This window comes from Mastacembelus armatus, unplaced genomic scaffold, assembly GCF_900324485.2.
Source record: "Mastacembelus armatus unplaced genomic scaffold, fMasArm1.2, whole genome shotgun sequence".
Classification (NCBI taxonomy): domain Eukaryota; kingdom Metazoa; phylum Chordata; class Actinopteri; order Synbranchiformes; family Mastacembelidae; genus Mastacembelus; species Mastacembelus armatus.
The window spans coordinates 935-26,786 of NW_022872886.1; the positions used below are offsets into that span (position 1 = coordinate 935).

Genomic DNA, 25,852 nt, shown 5'->3' on the forward strand with positions numbered 1-25,852 from the left:
AGGGGTCTTTGTATTATTTGAAAACTACTCAGAAGTTATAGTCTATATTTTATAATCTGAATCTCACTGAAATGATCTAAACCTAAATTAATGTAGTCTTGTAAAATGGTGAATTTCAATGAAAAGTAGTGGAATAGAGGTATACATTTCCATGAAACTGTTACAGGTAAACACAAAAATAGGGTTTCTGAGATCTGACTTCAAGAGTAACAGATGGATGTGGTTCCCTATTAAGGATTACAAACACACACACACAAAAAAACAAATGACCAGAGGCCTGTTCTTCGAATGTGGATTAACTGGTTAGTCGGATAAGTTGTAAACAGCAAACACTGAACATATCTGTTGTGTCTTACATTGAGATCCAAGTGAAAATGAGTTAAGCAGAAGCTCATGAAGTGAGAAAGCTTTGCAGAGACACCAGACCAACAGAGATCCCAAGCACAGAAAACAACTGGAAGTGGCAGATATGAAACCACACCTAAATTGAGACTGGAGCCTAAATCCAGCACCATAGACCACTCTGCCATCAAACTGCAACTGGCAACTGCTAAGCTCATGGATGTAGTTGTAGCTATAATGAAGTCAGACTTTAGATACAGTGCATGTAATGAGACAACACGGGGAAAAATATCTGAAGGAATTTCACTGAATCCAACATGTGGACAGAGGCTGCCACTGGACATGTCTCATCAGCAGCAAAGGAGAAGATTAGAAGTTTGTTCCAAAAGAAGCCTGTCATACTCAAGACTTGGCAACACAGATACAGTCTGGGGACACTGACTTTGTTCTGAAACTGTTAACTTGAAGCTGAAACAACAACTAAGCATCAGATTCTAGTGTTATAATAACAGCACCAGAAATAACATGCTACAGTCTTAAATCTACAGAGACAATCCCCCAAACACCTTAAAGGGGGTTGCTGCTGAATCAGGCTTAGAGGGTCTGGGTCACCTGCCAAGAGCTCCTGGCAGTTGGTGCAATGGTGCCACAGATGTGGCCCTCTGGCTGTTGTCCAAGTGGCCGATGTTAATGAGGTGTGGCTGATGTTTACCACCCAGCAACTACAGCAGCAGCAGCAGAGGGTGGATGGAGGCTTACCACTCATAACATTAACATAAATATATAAGTTGTTTTGGAGTGTAAGTCACAGTCACGACTCTATGCCCAGCAGTTACTTGGACCTGGAGACATTACGGCATCATTAATAAGCAGGTGGACTTGTTCTTCCACCATTGCTTTGAATAGTTATTGTGTACAGGCAAATGATTTTTCCTATTTTTCTAATGGAAATACTTCTGTTCAAGGCATACAAAATGCATAAGTCGTGGTAGTGTGGCCGAGTGGTCTAAGGCGCTGGATTTAAGCTCCAATCTCAATTGAGGCGTGGGTTCAAATCCCACCACTACCAGCCATTTAAGGGAGGCTTTTGTCTGTTAGCTTGGCTGAGAGTCTGTGAAAATTAACAGTCATCCATGTTAAGTTATCCAGAAGTTGAGTTATGATAACTGGACTTCTTGAGTCAAAACGTTGCACCACTCAAGTGTCTTTTTTAGTCTAAGGTGCTGGATTTAGTCTCCATTCTCAGTTGAGTCATGGGATCAACTCACCACTACCATTGGTCTATGCAAGATCTAATATTAGGCTGCATTGCAGGACAGTAACACCAATCTGTTAAAACTCAGCTGAAACAAGGTCGTTCCAAGCTTCAAAGCTCAAAAACAAACAAGAAAGTGAAAAAACAAACTAGATGTGTGTTCTTCATATGTGGATTAACTGGTTAGCCAGATAATTTTCTATTATTTATTAACTGTTTGACATGATCGTGGATCTTCTGGTTCTTCCAAAGTCATGGTACGATTGTTGTCCTGGCAACACATCTGCAATCTCAAACCAGCTCAGGAGCAGGTTTATTCTAAGATTTAGTCATTGTAAACAGGATAATCTCTCAGATATAACTGACTGATTAGTCTCTTTCCTGTGGTTCTGATATTAGGCCAGGAAATCCATTCGACTATGGATGCACTGTTTTTATGTGAGTGGTCCATTGACACTGGCAAGTCTAATAAGGCAAACATTTAGAATACTGAGTGTGCTTTGTAAACAGTAGCTGTTCAAGGCAACATCAACAAGCATGAGCTCTGTCATGTACCACTATGCAACACAAGCAACAATTACACAAATGTACCACAACTATAACACAACTGTGATTTAACACACATAACCAGCAAACACTGAATCTATGTGGTGTGTCTTCCATTAACATCCAAGTCACAACAAGTTAATTCTTAAGGAGAAGATTCTGAAAAAACAGAACTTTGCAGGAGCAACTTAGACAATGTCAAAGAACTGGTACTGGTTAGAGTTGAACCCATAGCTCAGTCAAGATTTAAGATTTCATCCCACATTTTAGACCATTCAGCCAAATTACTAGACAAGCATTTTGTCTCACCAGCTGAGCTCATGGTTTTATGAACAGTTTACCTCTGAAAGTTTAGGGAACTATAATGAAATCAGTCTTTAAATACAGTGCATGTAATGAGCCAACATAGGGAAAAATACCTGAAGGAATTTAATTAAATCCAACGTGTGGACAATGGCTGTTACTGAACATGTCTCATCAGCAGCAAAGGGGAAGATAAGACTGGAAATTAGTGGCTACAGCAGAAATGGTTTCCATATACTGTATCAAACTTTGACCTACAGTAATGTTAGGGACAGATCCAGTCTGGTTTGCTAAAGCTACTCAGAAAAAGCTGTTCAAACTACTTTGTAAACGATATATCAAATTGACAGTGTACATGTGATATAAAATTATAGCACAATATAATAACATAACTCTCACCGATCCCTCAGATACAAGCACCCGAAATGAGCTTCCTTCACAGGGTGGCCAGGTGCTCCCTTAGAGATAGGGTGAGCAGTTCGGTCACACGGGAGGAGTTTGGAGTGTAGTTTGGAGCACTGGGCCCACTGCAAACAGTAGCAAAGGAGGCTCATCCTTTGATCCCAGCAATCAACAGTTTATTGTCTAAGAGTTAACTGACAGAAACAGCTTCATATTGAAAATAAGAACATAAGGATTAAACTTGAGGATTTGTGTATGACCTATTCATTGTGGTTCTAAATCAAAACTGGAAACATCTAAACTACAAAACAGAGTACACTTTATGTATTTCCAGGTGTGTTTTTCACACAGAAGACCAGGGTTCAATTCCCCGACGGGGAGTCTTATGTTGTTCTGTCCTTACCACAGGACAAAGCATAAACCAGCTTGGTGATACCAGAAACCCTAAATAAGTCCAAACTGGACAACCTGCTGGTCTCCCTTCATGTTACTGGACTAGGGAGTAAATGGCAGAGCACACCCAGACACAAAAATGTCAGAGTATGTTCTACACAAAAAAGGCAGTTGAAGGAAGGATTTGATATGCAGATACAAGTGCGCAGTTTATTTGTAGAAATAAAAAATACAAAACATGCCATAAAAACAGGTGCGTCACAGTGCTGCTTGTAGTTATACACTAACTTTGTTTCCTTGCTGTTTACCATTGCATGCTAAAGTACAGGCTGATCTGGTCTATTTCATAATGTAGAAGAGCTTGACCACAATTGTTAGTCAGAGAAGAGTTGAACCTCTGCTTCTGCCTGGTTTTGAACCAGGGACCTTTTCCGTGTGAGGCCAACGTGCCTTGCTTATGATTCTAAAGATGACACTTTGAATACAACAAACCACAATAAATACACATGCTGAAATATAGAGAGCTGCACTGGTGATTCCTAGTCTGGCCAGCCTGACCTACTCCTTTCTTAACAAAAGAATGTGGTTCTGGAACCCCTGCCATAGGGAGTCTTTACCTCGAGCTTCCAAACAGCAGGGGTGGGCTCTACAATCCAGTCATCCAACCAGATTTAAACAAACATCGCCCATACGCACTGACTTGTTCATAACGTTCATCAGTGACTCCGACTGATAGCACAACTGGGACAAGAGCAGAAAGGCAAAGAAAGACAGAGCAAGAAGTTTGACATTCTCCTCTGAACCCACTGGAAAGAGAAGTAATGAAAATGTGAGAACCACTCAGGCCACAAAGGACAAACAAGTTAAGAACCTTTCAGAAAGGCAACTCTCACAAGCAGAGAGATGTCCTAGCCAATGGACTTAACTTTGCAGTCATGCCTAAACATATTCCGGTCGTGGATTTTATTAAAGCCACAGAATCTGCCATTCGCAACAATGACCTATCTAACACAGAAGCAGAGGAACTCTGGCTAAAAGTAATTGCAGCACTCAAGGTTCTAAGCCACCACCACCCAACCTCACCACCAAGGAGAGCAGGACCATGTCTTCCCTGTCTAAGGACGAGACTATTACCATCCTGCCAGCAGACAAAGGGAGATGCACAGTGGTTTTAAACACAACAGACTATCATGAGAAAATAATCTCTCTCTTGGAAGACCAACAGACATACGAAAAGCAAATAAGGGACCCCACCAGCATCTACAAGAGAAAGGTGATTGACTGTTTAAAAGAACTGGAAAAGAATAAAGCCATTGACAGGACCACCTACTACAACTGGCTTTGCTGTTTACTCCATTCAAAAATATGCACAGAATTGGTGATAATACTGTAAAGCATCTTCACACTACTGCATGTAATATTGTTTGTTTCTGATTGTGTCAGTTTCTGTAGTGTAGTGGTCATCACGTTTGCCTCACACGCAAAAGGTCCCTGGTTCGAGACCAGGCAGAAACATAGTTTTTGCACTGACTGCATCTCAGTCTCAGAAATCTCAGCCTGAGCTGACCAAAGGTAGCTGTGACCCAACCTCTTTGTAGCTCCATTTGATGTGCTGAGTTACTAAAGGATTAGCTGGGACCCTGCATCAATATAACCTGCACTCACAGTCCTCACATTCATGAGGAGAGTGACTGCTCTCCTCAGAGAAGCTCATGTCAGTGGACCTGAAAGAAGTCAGGAGGAAGACACCTATGGTGATTTTCTACGTAAAGCCTAACCTGTTGACTGTTCTGTCATTGGCTGAGTCATAATTGATTGACAGCGCAGACTGCTGGATATCATTTGGAAACCTGAGATAAAGCTACACGGGACAGGTCTGTAAGTCGACAGGCTCCTTCAAAAACCGCAGAGCCACAAAGACTCAGTGTGAATTAGACACTTGGTCAGATTTCTGCTTTTCTAAGATGTTGGCTTCTTATTCCAAAGTTTATTACAGAATTATTACGGACTATGGAAAAAGTCAAACATATGTTTTTAAAGAAGCAGAAACTGCACATTTCTGGACTATTTTTTTACCTATAGAGAGCATGATATGGACTGATATCACAGTTACATTTTAGTGTCGGGTTGGCTTGCTTGGAACCTCAGAAGTACTAAAAATGTACCTGCTACCAGATATTATCTTCTAATGGAAAACCAAAAAAAAAAAAAAAAAAAAAAAAGGTAGAGTTAATTAGCCTAGTGGAAAAGTAACAGTGGCAACTTTGTCCAGTTTTTGAAGCCAGTCCAATGGTGTAATGGTTAGCACTTTGAACTCTGATTTCAAATGTTAATGGGATCTGTGAAAAACCAGTAAATACATCTTTAACTTCCTGAAACATGACATATCAGTCAGTAACCAGGACAATGAGTAGTGAACATAGGAAGTTCAGTTGACCTTTCCTTACAGCTGCACATTCAATGTATTTCAGCTGTGGTGTTACATGAAAAACAGTTCTTGCTCCCAAAGAACCAAAGAGTGTGAATATAGTGAGGCTAATATATAAAGTGTGACCTTAATGTCGTGATAAATGTCCTGCTGTTGGTGAGTCAAGAAGTCTAGTCCAGCTAATGAAAATGTGATCTGAAATGTTTTTCAGGAGACTGAAATACAACCATAGCAGGCAGATAAGTAACTATGGAACACCAGGGAGCACCTGGATTTGAACCAGAGACCTCTTGAGCTGCAGTCAAATGCTCTACCACTGAGCTATACCCCCTGGACAGTGTACACATGAGACACATGTGTTCTTTCATCATTTTTGTTCTGTAGTCACTGTTATGCAAACGGAATGAGACTCAAGCCATGGAGGTAAATCATGGTTTACTATTAACAGACTCCACAGCATACCTCCAAAACTGGAAGTCTCCTCTTGCTCTACTCTAGTAGAGTCTGTCTCAACAGCAACATCTACTGATGGAACAATACACAACAAACATTATCTCATCACAGTCACTATGACTTCAGTCAGTCTGCCTAGTTAAAGGGTGAAAAGTAGTCACTGTGCTGTTTGGTATCATGGTGTGTACCACACTGAACATGGACCACAGAAGGCTAAGGAGAGAGTTGTCTCAGGAGATTAGAAAGAAAGTTATAGACAAGCATGTTCAAGATAAAGGCTATAAGACCATCTCCAAGCAGCTTGATGTTCCTGTGACTACAGCTGCACATATTATTCAGTAGGGGTAGAATCATTTTTTGGATGCATCATTGTTCACTTTAAAAAGATTATGAGTTGATGAGGAAAAGTTAATAATCGATTTTAATATTTGATTGAATAAAGTCCGCCAGTCAGACGGTCTGGTGGTCACCATGTTGACTTTTCACCACTACTGGATTACAAACAGCCTACATGCATGTCCGCTACAAGCATGTTTAGGCTCGTATGTTACTGGGTCAATGTCCAAAAAGTTATAAGTGCTGCCACATAGTAATTTACAGCTGCTTTTGCATTGGCCGGGAATCAAACCCAGTCCTCCCACATGGCAGGCAAGAACGCTTCCATTAAATCATTAATGTAGCCGACCCTTGCAGAACCTGATGTCTTCTGCTGCGAATGACGCCTGATCTTCTACGTGTCCAATTTGATAGAGAGCTGTTTGTCCAGTGTCCTCCTGTTCCTCACTGGATCAAATATGTCTATGCCACTGCCAATAACATGTCTAGTCATCCGGATGAGTTTGTTAATCTTCCTGATGTGCCTTTCATGACACTAATTCAGTTTACTGCAGTTTACAGTCACCAGTGGCAAGGTGTGCCACAAATGGGTTGTACTCACTAGGGCAGTAATATGACTTTGTCTATTCTGTCACTCAGAAGAATAAAAAAATAGTAAACACAGAGCTTGTCAGAAATTTAGGTTATTGTGCTAAATAAATGAAGAAATATATAAATAATGTTTAGGAGTTAGTCTCTTTAAAAGAATCGATCTATCTACTACTATCAGGTTAATGCAGAATATCTTTGTAGCTGATTCAGTGTTGTTACTGTTACAAGTACATATTCAAGTCGAAAATGACTTTACAAAGAGAGAGACATTGAATGTTATCAAAGTACAGGGTAGAACTCAGAAGATTAGTAACTTAATTATTTAGAAAAAGCCTTTTTGTTCAGGATGTCACAAGGCAGTAATAGTAACTGTACCTGTACATGTGTTTTGCAGTATTTCCTTCTTGCACTAAGTGTCATTTCAGTGTCTGGTAACAGAAAACCAAGCCTTATTCTGTTTATAGTGAGTTATTATTGAGGCACTGCTGGGATTCTGTTCTACTTCTTGGCTCCTGTACTTCTGCTTATGGAAAACATGTCAGTCAGGAAAGCAGGAGTGAAAGGATGACAGCACTTTTGAAATTCACACTCACTCTGTCTATAACACATTCTGCTGTCTTTGTCTGGACTGAGTTCATACATGTTGTACACATATGAAATCAGATATCTGATAATACAGAAGTCTTAAGATTGGGCTTTAAAGACTCATGGAGAATGTGGGCATCAATCCCACTACATGCTAAGCAAGCACTCTACTACTTGAGCTAACTCCCCCACACATTAGTCACACAGATCCATAATTCAGTTTACAGTTTGCCCAGAAAGTCTACATGTGTTTCATGGATTCAGAAAGACCTGGAACTGTGCCCTTTTTCCTAACACACTGAGCTAGTTTGGACTTTTCCTGACCCTTTGGATTTTTCAAACAGATCTGTTTTTTAGTAATCAAATTTTTCTCAAAATTTGGACATTTTTTTTGCTAGGAGTTCTGGCTTTCTTCTCAGAAATCTCTAAATTGGCATTGAAATTCTCCTAGACCTGTCACTTCTGGATCTACAGAACCTCCAGGCACTCACTACAACCCCGGAGCTTTCATTTAGACTGTGTCTACTAGTGGAACTGGGCAGTTCTTCAATGAGGCTCTGTGAGAAATGGAGTGAATGGATGTGAGGCTGGCTGAAGAGAGAGAGAGCACAGACATAACACCCCACCACTGAGATCAGGAGGTGGACAACATCAGTGGGCTCCACCCCCTTCCCTTCTAATTGGCTGAACAAACCTGATTCTGGTAAAATTGTTGAAAAATGTTGCCATAAAATGAGCTCCACAGTGTGATCTTCCTTCCACTGGATTTAGGGTAGACTCCCAAGACTTTTTGGACCCATGACCCAGAGTTTGACACATGCACAGAAAGAAGCATTACCATTTATGCTAATGACACCATTACCTAAAAATAAATGTATAATGAGCAAATACTTGTCAACATACTTCATGGAACATATGGAAGGTGTAAATGTTAATTTTGCATCTTCAAATAATTGTGCTTAAATTTGTATTCCTTACCACTACTAAATGATACAATGCTCACACCCCCGAGGCCTGGATGCACACACAAATTACCTTTAAGAAAAGAGGTGTGAGGGGTGCATTACAGGTGAAGGTCGAAGCAGCTGCCAGCCTCAGAGCAGCCAAACATTTCTTCCAAAACCAGAAAAAAAGCTGTGACTGAATGCTGTGTCTGGGCTCTGTATAAATCACAGAGCTGTAAAACTGGTTCTGTCTACACTGCCCACCCTCATAAATTGGCATCTCCCTGCCACCCCCATCCTTCCACCGCCTTCACATATGCTTTATGACGAGAAGATCAAACCACTAATTGAACGGAGGCAAGGGGGTCATATATTTTCCAGGTGAAGATGGAGACGCAGTGAGGGACTCTCAACCACAGAAGAAAAGTGAAGCCTGGCCTTTGGGATGTGAAGAGCAGAGAAAACTTTCTTTTCATGGCATCTACTGTGAAACCATTCCTGCTGTTGTTGCAACCTACTACAAATTTCCAATCTTATCTTCCCCTTTTGCCGCTGATGAGACAAAGACAATACAGTTAGACATAACTGTGAAACTGTTTCTTGTTCTGCTTAGTGTCACATGACAGAACTCGTCCTTGTTAATGTTACAGTGTCCAAGAACCCACCCAGGACAGTTATTGTGTCAAACCTCTTCACTAGAGGCAAATGTAACGACGACTACACTGCAGAAAGTTGATAACAGTTTTCATTTCATATCTACTATCGAAGTATATTTAGTAAATTCTTACAATGTTAAAGTAATCTAGCCTTGAAGTAACAAATGCATGGACTAGTTTTTCTGCATCATTTTGAGACAGGATGTTCCTAATTTTGGAAATGTTGAGCAGGTGAAAGAATGCAGTTCTTGAGATTTGTTTTATGTGTGAGTTAAAGGACATGTCCTGGTCAAAAATAACTCCAAGGTTTTTTACAGTAGTGCTGGAGGCCAGGGCTATGCCATCTAGAGTAGCTATAATTTTAGAAAAGTTATTTCTGAGGTTTTTTGGCCCAAATACAATGACTTCTGTTTTCTCTGAGTTTAAAAGTAAAAAGTTACTGGTCATCCAGGCCTTCATGTGAGTTAGACAGACTTGAAGTCTGGTTAACTGGTTTGTGTTAACAGGTTTAATAGATAGATACAACTGAGTGTCATCTGCATAGCAGTGGTAATTAATAGAGTGCTTCCTAATGACATATCCTAAAGGAAGCATGTACAGCGTGAACAGAATCGGTCCTAGCACAGAGCCTTGTGGAACTCCATAACTACCTTTTATTCGTGTGGAAGGTTCATCATGGACATGAACAAACTGGAATCTGTCTGATGAATAGGATTGGAACCATTTTAACGCTGTTCCTCTGATACCAATCACATGCTCCAGTCTCTGTAATAAAATGTTGTGGTCAATGGTGTCGAATGCAGCACTGAGGTCTAGGAGGACAAGTATAGAAACAAGTCCATTATCTGAGGCTAAGAGAAGATCATTGGTAAATTTTGACAGTGCTGTTTCTGTACTATGATGTGCTCTAAATCCTGATTGAAAATCTTCAAATAGTTCATTTCTGTGTAAGTGGTCTGATAGCTGCTTAGCAACAGCTTTTTCTAGGATTTTAGAAATAAATGGCAGGCCATATGCAAGAGGGTGTGTCTGAGGATGAATAGTCATGTGATTTATCTGAGAACACAAAAGACGCACTGAACGACCAGACAAAGACGCGCATAATGAGCCTTTCAGTCAATGTAGCTGAGATGGGATTAGTGCAGCACAATACAACACAATGCCCTTGACTATCATTTTCTTGGTGTGAATGCGCTGATGGGCTACTAGAGCACTTGACCTAATGAAGGCTTTTCCACTCTGGTCACATCAGTACAGCTTCTCTCCAGCCAGAGTGAATACACTGATGTTTTTTGAGGTGGCATAATTCAGTGAAGACTTTTCCACACTGGTCACAGCTGTATGGCTTCTCTTCAGTGTGAACATGTTGATTAATCTCTAAACTCTGCAATGTTGTGAAGGTCTTGTTGACTCTCTTTCTTGTTTTCTATTTGTAAAAAAGAAGAAAAAAAAAAGCAAAATGGAGAGAAGATATGAAATAACATGATAGAACAATCTAAAACCTTAAATGACATTTACAACATATCTCACCCAAATTTTGGTTTTCAGAATCAGCCACCAAACTTTCTGGTGATGATGACTTTTAACTGAGACCAAGTTTTACAACTCAGTGGCGCACAGACCCTGGTCTGTCAACCACCACAAGACTGAGAAAATTGACCTACATAAGAGTGTGTACACCAGCTTGGTGACAAAGACACTCTGAGCCTGCAGGTTAGAGAAGTCTTGGAACTCCGACTGATTCCACTCTGAGGACCAAATGGCCTCTGAAGCTGACTTTCTTGCCCTGGTTGCATACTAACCTCAGCAAGCTCCAGGTGATGGCTTGCAGCTAAGTACTCTGTGGTGAACAGCTGATGTCTCAAACTGCAAAAACATAGAGATATTTTCTCAAGTCTTCCATCAAACTATAGAACTTAGTACCAAACTCTAACATGATGTAACAAATTTCAAACATTGTTACTGACAAGTTCAGTCCATAAATTCCATGAATCTATTCCATTGTTCATCATGTATCATTTTAATCAGTGTTCTTTCCCATGTTCTCTCTTCCTGTGTACCCATGGAAATAAATGGAAATACAGAGTAGCATAAGTAGCATATCAGAGTATCAGTATCAGTATTCTTCTTCTTCTTCTTCTCCTTTATCTTCTTCTTCTTACAAGGTCTGACAAAAAACTATATTCTTTCAACAAATCCTATTACTGTTAAAAAATCTATGATATATTTCAAAGTTAGCACTGTGGCCTCACAGCAAAAAGGTACTCCGGTTCCTCCCACAGTCCAAAAACATGCATGTTAGGTTGATTGGTGACTCTAAAATTGTTATCAAGTGTCAGTTAGCTATTTATTTATTTATTTTATTTATTATTACACATTTATTTATTCATATTCAGTTTATTATCAGCTTTTATTTCATTTTGTTGTCCATAGAAGTTAGTGTGGGCATTTTGTAGCTAGTTCAGCCATGATGTTTGGTGTTAATTCAGAATTTAGGTTCTTGTCTTTAGTTCTTCCTCAGTACTAAATAGACAAATGACTATATCTTCCTATTATTGCTGCACAGATTTCACACCTAGTAACACACCTTAACCTACACTTATGTGCAGAGAAATGTTTCTTTTCAAAATAAAACAAATACTTACACATTTTTCTGTTTTAAATATAACAAATTGACTGTAAGTTGTTGTGGCTGAGTGGTTAAAGCGATGGACTTGAAATCCATTGGGGTCTCCCCGTGCAGGTTTGAATCCTGTCAACAATGTGGTCTCCTTTAGGAATCATCACTAGCATTAATGTCTGTATCTGTTCAAAATTGGCCTGATCACATCTTCTGTTGATGTCAATTACACCTTCAGATGGTGTTTCCACAATAACTGAGTCTAGGTTATGGTTCAGTGTTGTACAGAGAACTGGTTTGAGCTTTGCTTCATGTTAAGGTAAAGAGAAACACATCTTTTTTTCTGTTTTGTTGCATAATTCAGAGGTCGATGCACTGAAACCGTCCTCTGCTACTACTCCAACAAGGAAGTTCATCAGCACAGGTACTCCAGTCTGTTAGTGTGGCCACATCAATGCACTTTTATTCTACTATGGTTCTCCCTCTATACTACACAAATGCAATACATGCTCTAACTCCAAACTGAAGCAAAGGGTATACTCAAGTCTTTGTCTAATGTCACATTTTTTATCTTTGAACACCAAACACCAGTTCACACGACAAGGATGGGATTTGAACCCACACGTGCAAAGCACAGTGGATTAGCAGTCCATCACCTTAACCACTGTCACCTTGTCACATTGAAACAGATGTTTGAAATACATGATCTGTGCAGAATTCCCAGAATAACTTCCAGCTGACCTTCATGAGGTTGAGATGTGCCCAAGAACCCACCCAGGACATAGTTATTGTGTCAAAGCACTTCACTTTTCTCCTTTTGATTTCCCACTGACTGTCTAAACAATGTACAATACATATCAGTGCATATAAGTCCAGATGATGAATCAGTTTGTTATTGAATGTTTGCATATTGTGTTGACATTCGTTAGAAATGTTACATTTTAAATATGTTTTACTAGTAGTAGATTAGATTAGATTAGATTAGATTCAACTTTATTGTCATTTAGCAGAGTACAGGTACAGAGCCAATGAAATGCAGTGGACATCCAACCAGAAGTGCAAAGAAGCATTAAGTACCAAGTGCAGGTAGAGTATGGTTGTGTAGACAATAGAGATGAATAATGTACAGTGTATAGATGGAAAAATACAGGTTTCCATATAACTAATATATGCATGAAATATATATGTACAATATATTGCCCAGGTATATGGGCAGGCTATGGAATATAAAACAAAATAAATATATCCATCCATCCATATTCTATACCCGCTTTTCCTGGCTCAGGGTCACGGGGATCTGCTGGAGCCTATCCCAGCTCTCTCTCGGGTGGAAGGCAGGGGTACACCCTGGACAGGTCACCAGTCCATCACAGGGTCACATATAGACACACAAAGACAGACAACCTCACACACTCACACTCACTCCTACGGGCAATTTTAGAGTCACCAATCAACCTGACATGCATGTTTTTGGACTGTGGGAGGAAACCGGAGTACCCGGAGTAAACCCACACAAGCACAGGGAGAACATGCAAACTCCACACAGAAAGGCCGGGATGCAAACCCACGACCTTCTTGCTGTGAGGCAACAGTGCTAACCACTGTATCCAGTATCATGCTCCAGTCTCTGCAATAAGATGTTGTGGTCAATGGTGTCGAATGCAGCACTAAGGTCTAGGAGGACAAGTATAGAAACAAGTCCATTATCTGAGCCTAAGACAAGATAATTGGTAACTTTTAATAGTGCTGTTTCTGTACTATGATGTGCTCATAATCTAAATCCCAGTATTTCCTGTTTGACATAGATTTGTCTCAGAATAATTCATGACTGACTGGTGACTGAATCAATGGCACAGACACTACATCATTTTGTACCTTTTCATTTTGGAACAAATTTTTAGAGATCGACTTTTACTGGAGAATTTAGTTTAGTGAACAGGAGCTGACAAACATGAATCCTTTATGAAACAGGAGAATGGCGCAAGGAGATAGGAAGGAAACAGAGACAGTCCTTCTAAACTTTCTAGGCTCAAGAGCTAAAATTAATTGTTCAGTGTGCAGATGATATCAGCATAAAAAGAAATGTTTCCCACTGGTCAGTCAGTAGAGCAGTCATCCATCTATTATCTATATCCACATATTCCTAATTAGGGTCACAGGGATCTACTGGAGCTTATCCCAGCTCTCTTTGGGATAAATGCAGGGGTACACCCTGGACAGGCCAGCACTCCATCGCAGGGCCACATAAAGTGGAACAACCTCACACTCCTCCACACATCCTCCTTTCCTTGAAACTAAACCAGTATACATGCATTCTGCATTGATACTGAAACTGTGAAATGAGTATTTGATTTGTCCTTTGTGCTGCTACTTACTTTAAGGTGTTTGGTGGACTGTCTCTGTAGATTTAACTGTGGTGTCACCGTCAGGCTGTTTATTCTTGCGTTGGGTCACAGCTAACATTGGTAAGCTCAGGCTGAGTTTTCTTCAACAGTCAATAAACAACCTCTTTTTCTACCTGGTTCTAAACCAGGGTCTTTTCACTTATCAGCAAACACCAGGACCACTACAGTACAGAAACTGACACAGCCTTTGGTATCACAACGTGGTGCTGTAAAATACAGAATTGTACAATAAGGCCATACGGCACTTATTTGGAGAAGCTAAATTCAAATGATCCAAATGTGTGTCATCTTTAGGAAATCATAAAGGAGATCTGAGAGATCTGGAGATCCCACATGGCAGGCGTGAACTCTTCCATTGAACCACCAATGCATCTGTTTCTCCTGGAAGCTGATGTCTTCACATCATGACGCCTGATCTGGCCATGAGACGTCAACATGCTCACTGTGCACTGGGCACTTACCACTACCAGCTACTGAGAGGGGCTGCCCAAACACACCCAAATGAAAGTAATTAAAGTGGAATCATATACAATATTATTACAATATTAATATACAGTATATTCCTGTTACATTGAGTCAGATGTGACCCATCCATCTTCTACAGCCGCTTATTCCCTAACCAGGGTCACAGGGATCTGCTGGAGCCTATTCCAGCTCTTTTTCAGGTGGAAGGCAGGGGTACACCCTGGACAAGTCACCAGTCCATCACAAGGCCACATAGAGACACACAAAGACAAATAACCTCACTCCTACGGGCAATTTTAGAGTCACCAATCAACCTGACATGCATGTTTTTGGACTGTGGGAGGAAACCGGAGTACCCGGAGTAAACCCACACAAGCACAGGGAGAACATGCAAACTCCACACAAAAAGGCCAGGGATGCAAACCCACGACCTTCTTGCTGTGAAGGAACAGTGCTAACCACTCAACCACCGTGATGCCAGACTCAGATGTGACCACTTTAATATTTTGTATTAATACTAAAATATTTATATAATATAGTTTTTTTTTTTTTACATCTTTGTAGACAGAAACAGCAACAGACTAACTCAACAACAGCAACACAACAGTCATCCAGGCCAGGTAGCTCCTTCAGCAACAACAGAGACTGTTACACACTGTCCAAAAACATGTATGTCACGTTGGTTGGTTATTCTAAATTGCCCATAGGAGTGTGTCAAGCTTTTCTTTGTAACTCAGCACTTGGTGAACTACGAAAACTGAAGGAACTGTTTGTGTCCAAGTTGAGAAGGTTAGCGTTGACACAATGGCTCAAAAATGAAGGCATTACACATAAACATAGTCAATTGTGTGCACAGCCCTATGCTTTGTGTCTTGTTTCCATGGTGTAATGGTTAGCCATCTGGACTTTGACTTGATCCCATTTACATCCCAGAGGGATGGGATCTGGCTTTAAAAAATCCTGTGGTCCTGCACATCAACATCTTACTGTTCTCAAAACATCCAAACATAAAAGAAGGAACTTTGTTCTTTTTATACCAGAACCTGATATAAAAAGTTCAAACCTCACACAGGGCTTCTTCTTAATGCCCACCTGAAATTATGTGCAGTCATATGTATTGTGCTTTGTTTAGACAGTCAGTGGGAAACCAGGTCTGAAAATGTGTTGCTAAGAGAGGAAATGAAAATGAAAAGCGTTCCACTAACAGTCTCTGTGGCGTAATAGGTCAGCGCATTCGGCTGTTAACCGAAAGGTTGGTGGTTCGAGTCCACTCAGGGACGTCTTCCTTCTGGTGACTTGTTTGTATTCAGAGTTTGACCACAAATGAGTTGAAAGTCAGGAAGTCACACCTACAAACAAAATAGCATGGCTTTGATGGTGAAGTATTGAAGTCATTCCAGTGTTTCTGTGTTACAAGTCTTCAAGCAGCTTTGTTTGACTGAACCAATGGTGGTTTGAGCTCAACCAGATCAGCTGTACTTTGTCATGGCAGCATGTTTATCTATTCAGTTAGTCTCAAAGCTTTACAGAAGAGGATTATGGGCACTGTGATATTTGTCTGAGGGAAAAAGCCACAATTCAGAGAAAAAGAAGAATTCAGAGAAGAAAGTCAGATAGAGAAAAAAAAAACAAATTATCAAAGGTTGAGTCGTGGCAATTAGACTTTCAGTTCCAATGTATCTCTGTCAGATAAATTGCAGGTTCCAGTTCAACTTTCTCTTAGACTAATGAAGCCACCTGGATGGGTGGTGAACTGTTGAGGCCTTAAAACTGAAAGTCCAGTTGCTATGACTCAACCTTTAGATTCTTAGTAATGTTAACATAGTATATAAACACTTGTTGTAGTAGAATAGATGTTATAGTTAATTTTATGGCTGATTAGTCAATAATGAAGTTTTCTGACACTTGGGTTTGAAGTAAAGCTCTGAATGGAACCCCCACATCCCCAACACACCGTTCCCAACTGTGTCATTGTGTCAGTATCATAATCTGAAGGTATAGCAAAGGATGGTTTAGATCCACTGGCCTCTGGGACCAGGACCACTACAGCAGTGGGATGATAAACGAGAACCAGGACCCATATTTTATTCACCAAGACCACTACAAGAATGAATTTAACCATGTAAAGCCCACTGTTGCAGAATTACAACATCACTTTTAACAACTCTCTGTTGTTGCCGAAGGAGCTACCTGGCCTGGATGACTGTTGCAGTCAGCTCACCTCAGTTAGCAGTTAGCTCATTATTTTGCAGTTGTATTTCATTTCACAGTGGTCTATAAATGGGATCACAAAAGATTTAACGTCATCAGAAAATGACATAGCACTTTATTACACAGATACATTTTTACTGGAGACTTTAGTATAAATACTGTTCTGCAATAGTAACAGTCTACTTAAAGTCTAATGTTACTGCACTGATTCATAAACTGTCACCATGGAACAACCATATGAACATAATTCAAGTGTGACACTGATGTAACTGTAACAATATTAAATATTACTTTTTAAAAATACTTTAAACAAGACATGTTTTTGTTTTAAATATCTCAAATTCAGTAGTTACACGTGCAAGTTGTTGTGGCCAAGCGGTTAAGGTGATGGGCTTGAAATTCATTGGGGTCTCCCTGCAAAGGTTGGAATCCTCTTAACAGTGGTCTGTTATTCAAAAATGCACTACATTTATGTCTTCTTGCCTTAGTGGACTTTGAGGACTGAAAAAACTGTGTTGCTGTGTGTGTTCCAGTTAGGTTAGGTTAATGCTGACATCATGTCTCATTTGAATGAGAGGGAACCAACAAACACAGTGTACTGTCATTATTGTTTTGATGTCAGTTCCCCCTTCAGATAGTGTTTCCATAGTAACAGAGGTTAGGTTATGGTTCAGTGTAGCACAGAGAACTGGGGCCTGTTTCAGAAAGTGGGTTTAGTGAAAACCCAGAATGTATTAACTCTGAGATGAGGGATACTCAGGGATTTTGGTTAAACAAAGCGTGTTCAGATTGACTCTGAGTCAGTTACCGTGGTAACTCACTCTGTAACACAAACCTGCTCGCTGGCATGTTTTATAAACCGAGTTCTTCCTGAGTCCTGGGTACTCAGACTGAAGAAGAGGCAGGAGACCTGGTGTGCCCTTTTGTTGAGGAACCCCAGCCCTTAGATATCCCATATGACTTCTGGTGGACACAGTCTAAGGTCAGAACAAATTCTTTCAGTAGCTCTTTGTGTTTTTGCAACTGCACGTATCCTGTATAACACTGGTGATGCAGAACATATTTCAAAGGCAACTGCGTTTCACGCAGTCAGAAATGTGACCCTTGTGCTCAAACGTCTGCTGTACAGCTTTGTGGTCTTCCCCAGTCACAGACCCACAGGTCTTATCAAAGAGGAATCCTACAGAATTGCAGGAATCACTACAAGCATCAAGTGGCACATTCAGCCTGTAGCTTTGACACTTCATGCACAAATCAATTGTATATTTTAGGGTTTCCAGGCATGATCGGCTGCATAGATGGGACTCATATCCCTGTCGTGGCTCCCTCTGTAAATGAATGCGATTATGTCAATAGGAAGTCCTTCCACAGCATTAATGTACATGTAAATAGCGGCCTTTAGCATTCATTATGAAAGATAATTCCATCACAGCTAATGCAGATTTTTTTATTCCGTGTGCTTAAGGTCATATGTGATGCATCACATGTGATAACAAACGTGAAAGCAATGTGGCCTGGATCTGTGCATGACTCTCAAATTTTTCATGTGTGTGCACTAAGCAACAGATTTGCCCGTGATGAGTACTAACATACACCTCCCTATGTTCTGTTATCCATGTATCTCTATATAGGCCAGAATTGAAACGACTGTAGGCATACTCAAGGCCTGGTTCCAGTGCCTTCATAGGCTCAGGGTCCCACCAGACAGGGCCTGTGACATTACTGTGGCGTGTGTGGTTCTCCACAACATAGCGACAAAGAGAGAGGCAAAGAGAGCAATGTCCTCCACCAACAGAAAGTGAAACAGTCCATCTTAACTCAAGATGTGCCAGATGGCAGAAAAATTAGGGACACAATTTTTTTTTAAAATTGTACATAATAAAACAAAGAGAACATATATGTAGGTTGGAGTAGCTGAACATCCGGGTAAGCGAATCACTTTTGTCTTGCAGGCGTGTCGTGTTGTGTGTGTTGTGTGGTTCGTCTGCAGACTGGCTGTGGTTTGGCACACCTGGGAACCGGCTAGACTTTGAACGGTTCACTGGCTGCTGCATTCCGGTGCTGGTCGGGTACCTTTCTGTTTTGACCGGTGTTTGTTGCTATTTCCTGACTTAGCGCTCGTTGGCCTACCGGTTAGCTTAGCTAGCTAGTTAGCTTGCTAACATGGCCTCTCCCTCTCTCTCTTTCTTGCTCGGTGTGCCACATGTTTAGTTATTCCTCTGCCTCCTTTAGCGATAATGATACCTGTATTAAGTGTAAGGTTCTGTTAGCCTTGGAGGCGAGGATCACTGATTTGGAAGCGCGGCTCCGCACCTTCGAACAAAAGCCAGCTAGCCTAGCCCCGTTAGCTGGTGTGGAGCCACCGAGCTCAGGGTCTGTTAGCGGTCCAAGGGCAGCTCCGGAGCAGCCCGGAGAATTAGCCTGGGTGACGGTCCGAAGGAAACATACTCCCAAGCAGAAGCCCACGGCTCATCACCTGCCTGTTCATGTTTCTAATAGATTTTCCCCGCTCAGCGACACACCCGCTGAGAAACCGACTCTGATAATTGGCGATTCCATAGTCAGGAACGTGAAGCTAGAGACACCAGCGACCATAGTCAAATGTATTCCTGGGGCCAGAGCGGGCGACATCGAGTCAAATCTGAAGCTGCTGGCTAAGGCTAATCGGAAATATGGGAAAATTGTTATTCACGTCGGCAGCAATGACACCCGATTACGCCAATCGGAGGTCACTAAAATTAATGTTGAGTCGGTGTGTAACTTTGCTAAATTAATGTCGGACTCCGTAGTTTTCTCTGGACCCCTCCCCAATCTGACCAGCGATGACATGTTTAGCCGCATGTCATCGTTCCGTCGCTGGCTGTCTAGGTGGTGTCCAGCAAACGATGTGGGCTTCATAGACAATTGGGCCACTTTCTGGGGAAAACCCGGTCTGATAGCGAGAGATGGCATCCGTCCCACTTTGAATGGTGCAGCTCTCATCTCTAGGAATTTGGCCGAGTTTCTTAGCCGACCTAAAGCCTGACAATCCAGGGTGGGGACCGGGATGCAGAGACTCAGTCTAAAACACTTCTCTGCAGTTTCCTTAGAGCCGCCGCCCCCTTCAAACCACATAGAGACTGTGTCTGCCCCTCGAACATATAAATCAAACAAATCAGAAGTTAACAGAAGAGGAGTTATTCATAAAAACTTAATAAAAATTAAGACCACTCCTCTTATTGAACAGAAAAACAGAACTGTCAAATGTGGATTATTATATATTAGGTCCCTTTCTTCTAAATCTCTGTTAGTAAATGATTTGATAACTGATCACCAAATTGACCTACTTTATCTTACTGAAACCTGGTTACAGCAGGATGAATATGTCAGTCTGAATGAATCAACCCCCCTCAGTCATAAAAATTATCATGTTCCTCGAAGCACAGGTCGAGGTGGAGGAGTAGCTGCAATCTTCCAGTCAAACTTATTATTAAACTTTCATCCTCAGAACAGTTATAACTCATTTGAGAGCCTCACTCTTAGTCTCTCACATACAAACTGGAAAACACAAAAACCAGTTCTACTTGTCATTTTGTACCGTCCACCTGTTCCTTACTCAGAGTTTTTAACTGAATTCCCTGACTTCCTGTCTGATTTAGTGCTTAGATCAGATAAAGTCATTATAGTGGGAGATTTTAACATTCATGTAGATGTTGAAAATAACAGCCTCAGCATTGCATTTAATTCTATATTAGATTCAATTGGTTTCATTCAAAACGTTAATAAACCTACCCACTGTTTTAATCACACCCTTGATCTTGTTCTGACCTATGGCATCGAAATTGAACATCTAATAATTTTTCCCCAAAATCCTGTTTTGTCAAATCATTCTTTAATAACTTTTGAATTTAAAATGATGGATCATGCAGCGTCTGGAAGAAAATTCCACTACAGCAGATGTTTATCCGACAACGCTGTTAATAAATTTAAGAAAATGATTCCATCTTTATTTGCATCTATGCCAAGTATAAACATAGTGGAGGGCAGCTGCCTTAATCCTACTCCCTACCAAATTGATCATGTTGTTGACAGCGCTGTAACCTCACTGCGTGAAACGCTTGATTCTGTAGCCCCTCTGAAAAAGAAGTTAGTGATTCAGAGAAGACTAGCCCCATGGTATAATTTACATGTTCGTACCTTAAAGCAGGCATCACGAAGGCTGGAAAGGAAGTGGCGTTCCACAAACTTAGAGGAAATTTTTCTAGCCTGGAAAAACAGCCTACTAACATATAAAAAAGCTCTCCGTAAAGCCAGAACTGCATACTATTCATCACTAATAGAGCAAAATAAGAACAATCCCAGGTTTCTTTTCAGCACTGTAGCCAGGCTGACAAAAAGTCACAGCTCCGTTGAGCCCAGTGTTCCCTTAGCTCTCAGCAGTGATGAATTTATGAGTTTCTTTACAAATAAAATCACAACTATTAGAGATAAAATTCAGCAGATGCTTCCTATACCTGCAATAAATGAATCTTTTACTACAGTAGCTCTTGAATCATCTGTAGGACCTCAGTTATGTTTAGACTGCTTCTCTCCTATAGATCTCTCTGAATTTACATCAGTAGTTGCTTCATCGAAATCATCAACGTGTCTCTTGGACCCCATCCCGACTAGACTGCTTAAAGGCACCCTGCCATTAATGAACTCATCTTTATTGGACTTGGTAAATTTATCTCTAGTATCAGGCTACGTACCACAGGCCTTTAAGACTGCAGTAATCAAACCTTTACTCAAAAAGCCTAGTCTTGATCCAGGAGTCTTGGCTAATTATAGACCAATATCCAACCTGCCATTTATTTCTAAAATCCTATAAAAAGCTGTTGCTAAGCAGCTATCAGACCACTTACACAGGAATGAACTATTTGAAGATTTCCAATCAGGATTTAGAGCACATCATAGTACAGAAACAGCACTGTTGAAAGTTACCAACGATCTTCTCTTAGCCTCAGATAATGGACTTGTTTCGATACTTGTCCTCCTAGACCTTAGTGCAGCATTCGACACCATTGACCACAACATCTTATTACAGAGACTGGAGCATGTGATTGGTATCAGAGGAACAGCGTTAAAGTGGTTCCAATCCTATTTATCGGACAGATTCCAGTTTGTTCATGTCCATGATGAACCTTCCACACGAACAAAAGTTAGTTATGGAGTTACACAAGGTTCTGTGCTAGGACCGATTCTGTTCACCCTGTACATGCTTCCTTTAGGATATATCATTAGGAAGCACTCTATTAATTACCACTGCTATGCGGATGACACTCAGTTATATCTATCTATTAAACCTGTTAGCACAAACCAGTTAACCAGACTTCAAGCCTGTCTAGCTGACACAAAGGCTTGGATGACCAGTAACTTTTTACTTTTAAACTCGGAGAAAACAGAAGTCATTATATTTGGGCCTAAAAATCTCAGAAATAACTTTTCTAAAATTATAGCTACTCTAGATGGCATAGCCCTGGCCTCCAGCACTACTGTAAAAGACCTTGGAGTTATTTTTGACCAGGACATGTCCTTTAACTCACACATAAAACAAATTTCTAGAACTGCATTCTTTCACCTGCGCAACATTTCCAAAATTAGGAACATCCTGTCTCAAAATGATGCAGAAAAACTAGTCCATGCGTTTGTTTCCTCAAGGCTAGATTACTGTAACTCATTACTATCTGGATGTCCTAATATCTTAATAAAAAGCCTCCAATTAATCCAGAATGCCGCAGCCAGAGTCCTGACAGGAACTAGCAAGAGAGATCATATTTCTCCTATATTGGCTTCTCTTCATTGGCTCCCTGTAAAATATAGAATAGAATTTAAAATCCTTCTTCTCACATACAAATCCCTTCATAATCAAGCTCCTTCATACCTTAAAGACCTCATAGTACCATATTATCCCAATAGACCACTTCGCTCTCAGAGTGCAGGCCTACTTGTGGTTCCCAGAGTTCTCAAAAGCAGAATGGGAGGCAGAGCCTTTAGCTATCAAGCTCCTCTCCTGTGGAACCAGCTCTCAGCCTGGGTTCAGGAGGCAGACACTCTCTGTACTTTTAAGGCTAGACTTAAAACCTTCCTCTTTGACAAAGCATATAGTTAGGGCTGGCTTCAGGCAACCCTGAACCATCCCTTAGTTAGTTATGCTGCTATAGGCCTAGACTGCCCGAGGACCATCGGTGCACTGAGCTCCCCTACCCTAACCCCCCCCTTCTCTCCCACCTCATGTATATTCCACCATTGAATGTTACTAACCTTGTGCTCTCTCTCTCCCCTAGTTTGTGCTCTCTCCCTCCCTCTCTCTCTCTCTCTCTCTCTCTCTGTACCTTCTGCAGGTGTCCCTGGTCCTGGAGCTGTTTATCGCTGATGTGCAGTTACTGGCCCCACCAACTTGCAGTGTCTAGTTGTTGTTTATTGTTGCTGTTCTTTTCTCTCTGCTCTATCCACTCACCCCAACCGGTCGAGGCAGATGGCCGCCCAAACTGAGCCCGGTTCTGCTGGAGGTTTTTTTCTTCCGTTAAAGGGAGGTTTTCCTCTCCACTGTCGCTAAGTGCTTGCTCATAAGGGAATTGTTGGGTTTTTAGTTTTAGTTTTTGTAAAGTGCCTTGAGATGATTTGTATTGTGATTTGGCGCTATACAAATAAAATTGAATTGAATTGAATTGAATCAAGTCTTCTTTACTTTGTACAGTTGTTTCACTGGGAGCTAGAAGAACACAAAAAGAATGATGTTCATAGGGCCAGAGCCACTTAGTATTATTGCAAGTCATTGATTTCAATACATTTTTTATAGTAATTGGTCTATTTAGTACTGAGGAAGAACTAAAGACAAGAACCTAATTTCTGAATTAACACCAAATATCATGGCTGAACTAGCTACAAAATGCCCACACAAACTTCTATGCACAACAAAAAGAAATAAAAGCTGATAATAAACTGAATATGAATAAATACATGTTTCAAATGTTTTTCTACATTGTTGCAGAGCTGCACGTATTTCTTTCTGTATTTGTGTGTATTAATGGAACAGGAAATCCTAAACTCAGTCTAAAGATGGACTGGTAAAGTGTTAGAGACAGACAGAAGCAAATGATTCCCAGCAAAGACACATGCAGCTGCACTAAATTTGCAGTTTCTTCTTCTTTAAAGAGATCATGTTTGACCTTTTCCTGAAAACACATGTATGCATAACCTTTTCCAATATTAATGACCGTACACTGTCAAAAAAAGTGTTTGTGGCATATGTCACAATTGGAAAAACAGTGCTTCAGGTTACCCAAGTGGACCCTGGTTACCTCAGTAGGTACAGCATGAGCCTTTTAATCTCAGGGTTGTGGGTTCAAGTCCCACATTGGGAAGTGTCATTATTTAAATATACAGAGCTTTGCTTCAGTTACATCTTGCAATAAGCAGCATGATCCTGATGGTGCTGGTCAGCCAATGATAGAACAGTCAACAGCTCATGCTTTACTTAGAAAATCAAATGTCCCCATAAGCTTGCACTTCCATCCACCAGTTCATCCCAGTTTAATCCTCTTATTTTCTACCTTGCTGTAATTTGTCTCAGACTCAGATGCATAACCTTTTCTAATATACATGGCTGTGTTTAATTGCAATGCTGTATTGGGCGAACCCCTAGATCTAGTCCAAGTGTGAAGAAATCTGCTGAAAGGATAGATTTTCCATTGGTGGAAAATGTCTATTCAATGCAGACAATACTGTTTCTTTACCTGTGGTGTTCAGTTGCAGAACCTAATTGATTTGCCTTCAATCATTCAATTCAATTCAATTCAATTCAATTTTATTTGTATAGCGCCATATCACAATACAATCATCTTAAGGCACTTTACAAAAATCAGAACCCCAACAAATACCTTTTGAGCAAGCACCTGGTGAAAGTGCAGAGGAAAAACTCCCTTTAACGGAAGAAAAAACCTGCAGCAAAACCAGGCTCAGTTTGGGCGACCACTCTTTTCATGGGCTAAAAAGAACACATGCTTCGAAAATGCTACCTCAGAAAACGAGGTCAGAGAAGAGGAGTAACACACTCACTGAAGGTGACTTTGGCTTCGTCCTTTACACATAGGTCTCATCACCTGTTCTCTGTGCTCTTCACAGAGTGTACCAGCTACTATGTGCGAGGATCCATGGGTTATCATTATCAATGGTTATTACTGGTCATTCCAGTAGCTGGGTATTCACTAACCTGTCGTGCCTCACAGCAGGCTGACCAGAAGACTCTACTTGTAGTAGTTCACTACATCCCCTCCTGGCCATGGATGGTGATGGGCTCCACTGCTGTCCTCCTCCTGAAGTCTATGATGAGCTCCTTCAACGTGTCCACGTTCAGGAACAGGTGGATAGGCTGAGACCACTCCACAAAGTCTCTGATCAGTGTCCTGCAAACCAACTCCTTCCAGGAGTAACTCAGCACATCAAATGGAGCTACAAAGAGGTCACAGCTATGGTTGCTTAGTTTGTCAGGCTGCATGTTTTTTGAAACTAAGATGCATAAATTACATTTCGGTCCAGTTTTGAACCTGGTACATTTTGTGGGTTAAACAAACATGATGACCACTACACTACAGAAACTGACACACTCTTGAAGCTGAGAACATGGCACTGGGAAATGCAACATTGTACAATAAGCCCATAGGGCACGTCCTTTGGAGAAACTAAATTCAAATGATCCAACTGTGTGTCATCTTTAGGAAATCATAAAGCAGCCCTGAGAGATTTCTTCAAAACATACAGTTGTGTTCCTGTAGTGTAGATGTTAACATGTTTGCCTTACACACAGACGGTCCCTGCACCAGCCTTGAAAGTTGGAAAAGAAAAGTACTATAACATGTTCCCCCCTGGATCAAACATCTCCATGTCACTGCCAATA

The 25,852-nt window shown here is 40.8% G+C and overlaps 6 non-coding genes across 6 annotated transcripts; 4 read left to right on the forward strand and 2 right to left on the reverse strand.

Moving 5' to 3' along the window:
- Positions 1-1,329: 1,329 nt before the first annotated feature.
- Positions 1,330-1,411, forward strand: trnal-uaa (transfer RNA leucine (anticodon UAA)). The gene has a single exon. It is a non-coding gene; the product is annotated as a tRNA-Leu (tRNA).
- A 3,272-nt stretch (positions 1,412-4,683) lies between these two features.
- trnav-cac (transfer RNA valine (anticodon CAC)) lies at positions 4,684-4,756 on the forward strand. The gene has a single exon. It is a non-coding gene; the product is annotated as a tRNA-Val (tRNA).
- A 1,172-nt stretch (positions 4,757-5,928) lies between these two features.
- Positions 5,929-6,000, reverse strand: trnac-gca (transfer RNA cysteine (anticodon GCA)). The gene has a single exon. It is a non-coding gene; the product is annotated as a tRNA-Cys (tRNA).
- Positions 6,001-11,916: 5,916 nt separating this feature from the next.
- Positions 11,917-11,998, forward strand: trnas-uga (transfer RNA serine (anticodon UGA)). The gene has a single exon. It is a non-coding gene; the product is annotated as a tRNA-Ser (tRNA).
- A 453-nt stretch (positions 11,999-12,451) lies between these two features.
- Positions 12,452-12,531, reverse strand: trnas-gcu (transfer RNA serine (anticodon GCU)). Its single transcript has one exon. It is a non-coding gene; the product is annotated as a tRNA-Ser (tRNA).
- Positions 12,532-15,930: 3,399 nt separating this feature from the next.
- On the forward strand, positions 15,931-16,004 carry trnan-guu (transfer RNA asparagine (anticodon GUU)). The gene has a single exon. It is a non-coding gene; the product is annotated as a tRNA-Asn (tRNA).
- The last annotated feature ends 9,848 nt before the right edge of the window (positions 16,005-25,852 follow it).